Source organism: Anabrus simplex, chromosome 6 (assembly GCF_040414725.1).
Source record: "Anabrus simplex isolate iqAnaSimp1 chromosome 6, ASM4041472v1, whole genome shotgun sequence".
Lineage (NCBI taxonomy): Eukaryota > Metazoa > Arthropoda > Insecta > Orthoptera > Tettigoniidae > Anabrus > Anabrus simplex.
In genome coordinates this window covers 348,134,216-348,142,513 of record NC_090270.1, presented here as the reverse complement: position 1 = coordinate 348,142,513, position 8,298 = coordinate 348,134,216, and the positions used below count along the sequence as shown (strand labels likewise).

Here is an 8,298-nt window from a genome sequence, read left to right as displayed (position 1 = left end):
TTCCTGCGAACTCGTGAAAGCAATCAGGTAATGAAGATGATGATTGTAGTTATTAACATTAAGAAGAGAAGTTGAGGTGTTTGTCTTCAGCAGAAAAGAGGATATAGGACCCGGGTAGCAGTGAAAGGGCGACCGTGTTAGACGCAGGATACCTAACCTCCCTATTCTTTGAATTCTAACCGGTAGTACTAAGGTAAGGAGGAAAAAGTAGGACGTACAGGTACGCAGTGTTCAGGTGCTGGGCAAATGGACGTATTATTGCCGAAGTACGAAAAATCCGTACCGGCCTAACAGGAAGTAGTAGTGGTAGGTAGTGAAAAATGTTATTTACTTTACGCCCCACTAACTACTATTTACCGTTTCCGGAGACGCCGCTGAGGCGAAATTTTGTCCCGCAGGAGTTCTTCTATTTTACGTGCCCGTAAATCTACAGGCATTAGGCCGACGTGTTTGGCCATTCAAATACCAAGGGAGTGAACCGGAATCGAACTCGCCAAGTTGAGCTCAGAATGGCCTATTTAAATCCAGGACGGTAACGGTAATGATATGGGGAGTTGAGGTTAGTTCTATGGAATTCATCACTTGCCGAAAGGTCGGTCAGCCGACGTGCAGGCTACTGAAATCGAGCACTTTCCTCACGTCACCTAACCTAAAACGTCACGACACTTTCAACTAACACTTGTCGTCGAAAACGTTACTTTCTCAGTCTTATTAGGAAACCGTCTCATCTTAGGTAGAAATGCAAAGTCCTGGGAGTCAATGCTACGATTTGTCGGAACACGCGCACAAGGGTCACTCTCCTGCACTAGTACATCATCGTTCGTAAGCAAGCTTATGAGAGACGCCCAGTTACCTGCAGAGAATAGCGCACAACAGACTTGCAACTTATTACCGAACGTCGTCGTTATATCAACGGGTCAGCGATAGTATCTTATCTTACCTGAAAGAACATAAAATGAAATCATTTTTCGCCTCTTTGAAGGGCTGCTACATGCGGCGTGCGGTTGCTAGGACACGGCTTTCATTGTTATCACGACAGTGTCGATGACGTTGTTTGGAAACCATCTTCCTCGCGATTTTCTTGGCGGGCAGGGAGATTCGAACCCACGTTCCGCCCTGGCACTGATTACCCTTCTTACCTGTAATCTTACGCGAAATAGGACGTAGTAGAATGAAGAGTTAAGAATCCGTGAGGGGCCGCCTACAGACAGGGCACACTATGCTGCACTAACCTAAAAGAAAAATAACAGCACACACACACACACACACACACACACACACACACACACACACACACACACACACACTCTCTCTCTCTCTCTCTCTCTCTCTCTCTCTCTCGCATAATCATCATCATCATCATCATCATCATCATCATCATCATCATCAGGTCAGGTTAGGCGGGCACCTCGGAGGAAGTTAAGTATCTACAATAAACTTGAATCATGTTGGAAAGTTAAGAACATCTGGTTAGTTTCACATGTAACAAAAATCGATCAATTTCGACATTTGTGCAGCCGTAAGGCTAAAGTTGATGATAAAGGGTTATTTAGAGATCAGAATAGTAGGTAAAAAGGGAATTGAGCCAACGGCACGTGGTGTTCCCAAGCGGTCACCCATCCAAGTACTGACCACGCCCAATGTTGCTTAACTGCGGTGATCGGACGAGAACCGGTGTATTCAACATGGTATGGCCGTTGGCGAGAAAGGAAGTCTTCATTGATGCATGTGTACAGAAGGCAACGGTTATTTATTCTTTGGAGGTGGGCGGGCGCGTTGTCGAGACGAGACTTTGCTCGGAGATCGCGATGGAGGAGCGTACGAGGGCGGTACTGAGCGCGCGCGGCGGGGCGCGGCGGAACCTAACCCGAGTAGTTTTAACCTCACTTCGTCGTAACCTAACCCCAACTCGACCCAGGGCCTACATTCAATCCCAACCAATCTCCTCAAGAAAGAAAAGAAAGAAAGAAAGACCCAGGGCCCCGTGGTAGTAGTAGTAGTAGTAGTAGTTGTTGTTGTTGTTGTTGACGGCGGTGCGATTGTCGTTTCAAGCGGCAAAAGGACTGAATAATCCGTCCGGCTATGATGGTGTTAACGACGACGATTATTATTATTATTATTATTATTATTATTATTATTATTATTATTATTATTATTATGAGGTTTTCCAATTTCTTTTGACCTTAAAGTAACAATGCTAACCACTTTGATGTGATGTCCCCCTTTTCACTTGCCTTTGGTTTGCTTAAGGGTAAGAGGCTAACACAACTGCTCTTTTTTTTAAAGGTGTGGTGGCCCTGAAAAGGGCCGTTTCTTAAGAAGGGTGGTTATTCCCTGTAGCTCCTTACTTGGAGCTGGTGTATTTGGTGACTGCCTTGGTGCCCTCGCTGACGGCGTGCTTGGCCAGCTCTCCGGGCAGCAAGAGACGGACGGCAGTCTGGATCTCCCGACTAGTGATGGTGGAGCGCTTGTTGTAGTGGGCCAGACGGGAAGCCTCCGCGGCGATACGCTCGAAGATGTCGTTGACGAAGCTGTTCATGATGCTCATCGCCTTGCTGGAGATGCCAGTATCAGGGTGTACCTGTTTAAGTACTTTGTAGATGTAGATGGCGTAGCTCTCCTTCCTCTTGCGCTTCTTCTTCTTATCTCCCTTGGAGATGTTCTTCTGGGCCTTGCCGGCTTTCTTGGCGGCCTTTCCGCTAGTCTTAGGAGGCATGGTTGTCTCGTGTAGCTACTGAGAATCCAAACGAATGGCTGGGGGCACCCGGTTTCAGCGTGTATTTGAAAGAAAACGCCTGTGTCGTACTAGCCAATGGGGGCGAACTAGCTGCAGCCTCATTGGCTGGCTCGCTGCCTCGCGTAACCTGCCAGAGTACAAAACTGGTGGTCACAAGGCATTTGGTGCGAAGCAGACTAGCAGAGCATCATGTCAGGACGAGGCAAGGGAGGAAAAGTTAAGGGCAAGTCCAAAAGCCGTTCCAGCCGTGCAGGCCTGCAGTTTCCTGTCGGGCGTATCCACCGTCTCCTCCGCAAGGGAAACTATGCAGAGCGAGTGGGTGCTGGTGCCCCCGTGTACCTGGCTGCGGTCATGGAGTACCTGGCTGCTGAAGTTCTTGAGTTGGCAGGCAATGCAGCCCGTGACAACAAGAAGACGAGGATCATCCCCCGTCACTTGCAGTTGGCCATACGTAATGATGAGGAGTTAAACAAACTCCTGTCTGGTGTGACCATTGCCCAGGGAGGTGTGCTGCCCAATATTCAGGCAGTGCTCCTGCCCAAGAAGACCGAGAAGAAGGCTTAATTGCCTTAGCCTTGGTTTCCCAGGCAAAAATTTAAAAAACGGCCCTTTTCAGGGCCACCAGCTGGTTAAGGAAAGAGTTGCTTGTCAGGCTTTATTGCTCAGTAGTAAAGGAGGTGTCAAAAGAGAAAGAGCAGTACAGTACAGTACATACAGGTCTCTAATAATAATAATAATAATAATAATAGTGAAACCAAGAACAACAACAACTACAACAACAGCAAAGAGAAGAATTGTGTTTAGTGTCCCTTCAGTAGCAACAGATGCTGGAATTTAGTGTTTAGGACAGAAAATAGCCTAGCCAACTTAATGATATATTACACAGTTCATTAATTGAAGGAAGGAAGGAAGGAAGGAAGGAAGGAAGGAAGGAAGGAAGGAAGGAAGGAAGGAAGGAAGGAAGGAAGGAAGGTTGCATAAGAAGTACTTTTAATATCATACCAGTTTACGGTATAACCTTCAAAACTGGAGTAGGTTATCAGAGTAGAATGAACCAGAGGAATAGGCACGTTTTAGCATTTATTTATTTATTTATTTATTTATTTATTTATTTATTTATTTATTTATTTAGAAAGAAGCCAAGTGATTAGTTTCTGAATGAAAGAAAGAAAGAAAGAAAGAGGATCAGATACAGATATCTAGTGTCCATTAAAAATAAACTTCAGACTAGACTTCATTACTAACGTTGAGGGCATATTTTCTTCTCTGCAGGGCTCGAGGAGAAGTGTACTGTACAGTACAGTACAGTACAGTACCTCCTAGGAAGAAGTGCTGCACAAGCAATGCTAGAGGAGTACTGGACACGGGACACAGAGCTCTTTTGAGAGGTAAGTGGTGGCCCTGAAAAGGGCCGTTTTTTTTAAACACTGCATGCCCCCTGCCGGGAGCACGCTCGGAAGAGATCTAACCGCCGAAACCGTAAAGGGTACGTCCCTGTCTCTTGAGGGCGTACACTACGTCCATGGCGGTCACGGTCTTCCTCTTGGCGTGCTCGGTGTATGTTACGGCATCCCGGATGACGTTCTCCAGGAAAACCTTGAGCACGCCACGAGTCTCCTCGTAGATTAGGCCCGAGATACGCTTGACCCCACCTCTGCGGGCGAGACGTCTGATGGCAGGCTTGGTGATGCCCTGGATGTTGTCTCGGAGCACCTTCCTGTGACGCTTGGCGCCTCCTTTGCCGAGTCCCTTTCCTCCCTTGCCTCGTCCGGTCATGGTAGATCAGTACAACAGCGAGTTCAGAGCTCGAATGTGCCAGGCCCCTTTTTTTTTTTTTTTTTTTTTTTTTTTTGTTGATATCTATTTCTCGAGAGTCCCGAGGCGCACATAGGCCTCCTTACTCATCGGTCTCTGCGAAGTCTCCGAAAGTCGGAAAACATCTCTAAAATCGCGCAATACACTAGTGGGGGAAAAGCAATCTGTCGTGGAGAAAACAGGTTCGCCACGTCAGAGATGAAAAAACCCCCTCTTCGCTTAACTAATAGTGCTCAAGTTACTAATGCTTGGTAGCAGGGTTATGGTGTGGCATGTATTCAGGTGTGGGTGAAGAAGGCATGTAGTGAGGAAGGGATGACTCTTGACTGGGTCATGTGTGCTGGGTTTCATGGCCTTGGATAATTGGCAGGGAGGTGAGAGCTGGAAGAGTAGATTTAGGATTACAGGGTCTCGGCTACTCGATCCACCGAGGGGGCCCTGTAGTGGAAGCTGGGCGGATTCCTGGGCATGTGAGGATGAGAGGGATGATTATGATGGACATGGGTGACCTGCGCACCCACCCCACAAGTTGCCGTATGGGGACCGTACAACAGGGGGGGGGGACAGGTGGGATGAGAGGGATGATTATGATGGACATGAGTGACCCGCGCACCCACCCCACAAGTTGCCGTATGGTAGCCGCACAACTGCGGGGGGGGGGGGACAGGGAGCGCTCAGTCCGATGATTATGAAGGACATGAGTGACCTGCGCACCTACCACGCTAGTTGCCGTATGGTAGCCGCACAACTGCGGGGGGGGGGACAGGGAGCGCTCAGTCCGATGATGAGCCGAGGTTCCGTTTTCGGAGCCACAGACCACGTTTGCAGGCTTGACTTGGCTGGGCTTGGCGGTGTGGAGCCTAGACGGAAACTCTTGGCTGGGAAAAATGGGGGCCAGGTACCCCAGATTGGTTGCCAGTGGGCAGGTAGCTACAGGTTGCCAAAGAGCACGTACCCTGTAGACCCCCAACCTGAGGGGAGCCAGGGAGCCCCATTGTATTTCAGGGGGACGTGATGGGGTCAAACGCACTGGGCGGACCTGGAAGCTGGTGAGCCGGCGCCTAAGTCGCAACAGGGGTAGTTTTTTAAGTGGTTAACGCCACCGACAAGTTGCGAAGTCAGGACGCACGGCTCACGGTGACAAATTTGCTCGAATGATGCCCTGGACTTGGTAGTAGGCTGCCAGACTTGCGTGAGACTTGGTGCCGGTAGCCTGGGGCAGTGATTCGTGGCTGGGTCTTGGCGGAGAGCTGTGATTGGCTGCTCGCAGTAGCGGGCGAGCGCTGAGTGATATGGCCTCTGCTGTGGCGGTGGGAGCTGGAGAGCTCCGGTGCCAGGCCCCGCTTTTGCTTGTGCTTTTGTTGAACGAGCCTGGCCCCGGTGACGTCGGCAACTGGCTAGCGAATGGCAGCGCTGCTGCAGCACAGGGAGGGGGAAGCGAAGGAATAAAACAAGGCGAGCGGGAGCAAGCTCTTTTATTCTCCCTGCAGCGTGTCGACAGTGAGTACCGTACGTCATGGCCCGGACGAAGCAGACTGCACGTAAATCCACCGGAGGCAAGGCCCCCCGCAAGCAGCTGGCAACCAAGGCTGCCCGTAAGAGCGCGCCTGCCACGGGTGGAGTGAAGAAGCCTCATCGGTACAGACCCGGTACCGTGGCCCTCCGTGAGATCAGGCGCTACCAGAAGAGCACCGAGCTGCTCATCCGCAAGCTGCCTTTCCAGCGGCTCGTGAGAGAAATAGCTCAGGACTTCAAGACCGACCTGCGCTTCCAGAGCTCGGCCGTCATGGCCTTGCAGGAGGCCAGCGAAGCCTACCTGGTGGGTCTTTTCGAAGACACCAACTTGTGTGCCATCCATGCCAAGCGTGTCACCATCATGCCGAAGGACATCCAGCTCGCCCGCCGCATCCGAGGGGAGCGTGCCTAAGTCCGGAGCTTGCTTAACGCTGGACCTTTCACCAAACGGCCCTTTTCAGGGCCACCAAAATATCCCAGAAAGAGCAGTCGTAGTCTCTGAGCTAGCACGGGCAGTGAATTAAAATATTTTTTAAAAATAAATAAATAATAATAATATAAATCTTGATGATGATGGTGGTGGTGGTGGTTGTTGTTGTTGTTTCCAGGGGATGATGTGAACATTCCAAGTGCAATCACAGTAAAGAAAAAACTGAATAATAATAATAATAATAATAATAATAATAATAATAATAATAATGACAAAGTATATACATCTTGAAGGCGGTGGTTGTAGTTTTTTTTTTTTTTTTTTTTTTTTTTTTTTTTTTAATTCCAGGGGTCGATGGGAAGAGTCCTAGAGCAATCACAGTAAAGAAAATAGTGAATAATAAAGGTGGTGATAATAATAATAATAATAATAATAATAATAATAATAATAATAATAATAATAACAAAGTATATAAATCTTGAAGGTGGTTGTTGCAGTTGTTGTGCCAAGGGGATTAAGGAAAACTCCAAGTGCAATAACAGTAAAGAAAACACTAAATAATGATGATGATGATGATGATGATGATGATAATAATAATAATAATAATAATAATAATAAAAACAACAACAGAGTAGCGGGGCACTTATGCAGACTTGCCCCTTTACGAGACAAAGGTAGGAGGGGGGGCCAGGTTTCACGCTCAAGACTTCATAGGCTCTTTTAGAAAGAAGGTGATGGCCCTGATAAGGGCCGTTTTTCCTCTGCTCCCACGGGAGCAAGAGGTGCGGGTGGAAGGAAGCAAGATCATGAAATGACCTCACTTCCTTTTAGCTGGTGCCTTTTTAGGCGAGGCCTTGGGCTTAGCAGCCTTTTTAGGCTTAGGTGCCTTAGGTTTCTTAGTGGGCACCTTGGCGGCCTTCTTAGCCTTGGAAGGAGCCTTCTGCTTTGGTTTGGGAGCAGGAGCTGCCTTCTTCTTCTCAGCAGGCTTTTTGGAAATGGCTTTCTTGGCTGCAGCCTTGGCTCCACCAGCCTTCTTCGCCTTGGGGATGCGCTTCTCCTTGGGGGCGGCGGACCGCTTGACAGGGGCTGCGCTGGCCTTCTCCGGCTTGGCAGCTGAGGCGAGTTTGAAGGAACCTGAAGCTCCCTTCCCCTTGGTCTGGACCAGCTCTCCGGAAGCCACAGCAGATTTCAGGTACTTCTTGATGAATGGCGCCAGCTTCTCAGAGTCCACCTTGTAGTTGGCAGAGATGTACTTCTTGATAGCTTGGAGAGAAGATCCACCTCGCTCCTTGAGGCTCTTGATGGCACTGCCCACCATCTCGGAGGTTTTCGGATGGGCAGGCTTGGTGCGAGGTTTCTTGGATGCGGAAGCCTTGTTCTTCTTGGGCGACGCCTGGGCCGGAGCCGAGGCGGGTGCAGATGCTGCCGATGCTGTTGCTGTGTCAGCCATGGTCACGGTGCGAATGTGTTAAATTTTCCCCCCCTGGTCTGTATGTTCCACCTATCTCCGTAGAGATAGATGGTTTGTGAAGTGCCGATACCGGTGTCTCGTTCAAGACTCCTCTGTCGGCCTTTAATGTCTGTAATGCGGTTGTGTGTGTATTTGATTTATTTATTGTGTGTTATTCTCAGTATGTTGGTAATATTAATGTATATATATTGATGGTACGTGTTGTTGTTGACTGTATGTGTGTGTGTATGTGTGTGGGTGTATATACGTGTTGCGGTCACCCATCCAGTGGGTGACCACGCCCGATGTTGCTTAACTGTTTGTGTAAGTAGTGTTTATGTGTGTTGGTGC

At 48.9% G+C, this 8,298-nt stretch overlaps 1 non-coding gene across 1 annotated transcript; it reads right to left on the bottom strand.

The window, feature by feature from the left end:
* Positions 1-1,583: 1,583 nt before the first annotated feature.
* Positions 1,584-1,702, bottom strand: LOC137501398 (5S ribosomal RNA). Its single transcript, XR_011018541.1, has one exon. It is a non-coding gene; the product is annotated as a 5S ribosomal RNA (ribosomal RNA).
* Positions 1,703-8,298: the final 6,596 nt, after the last annotated feature.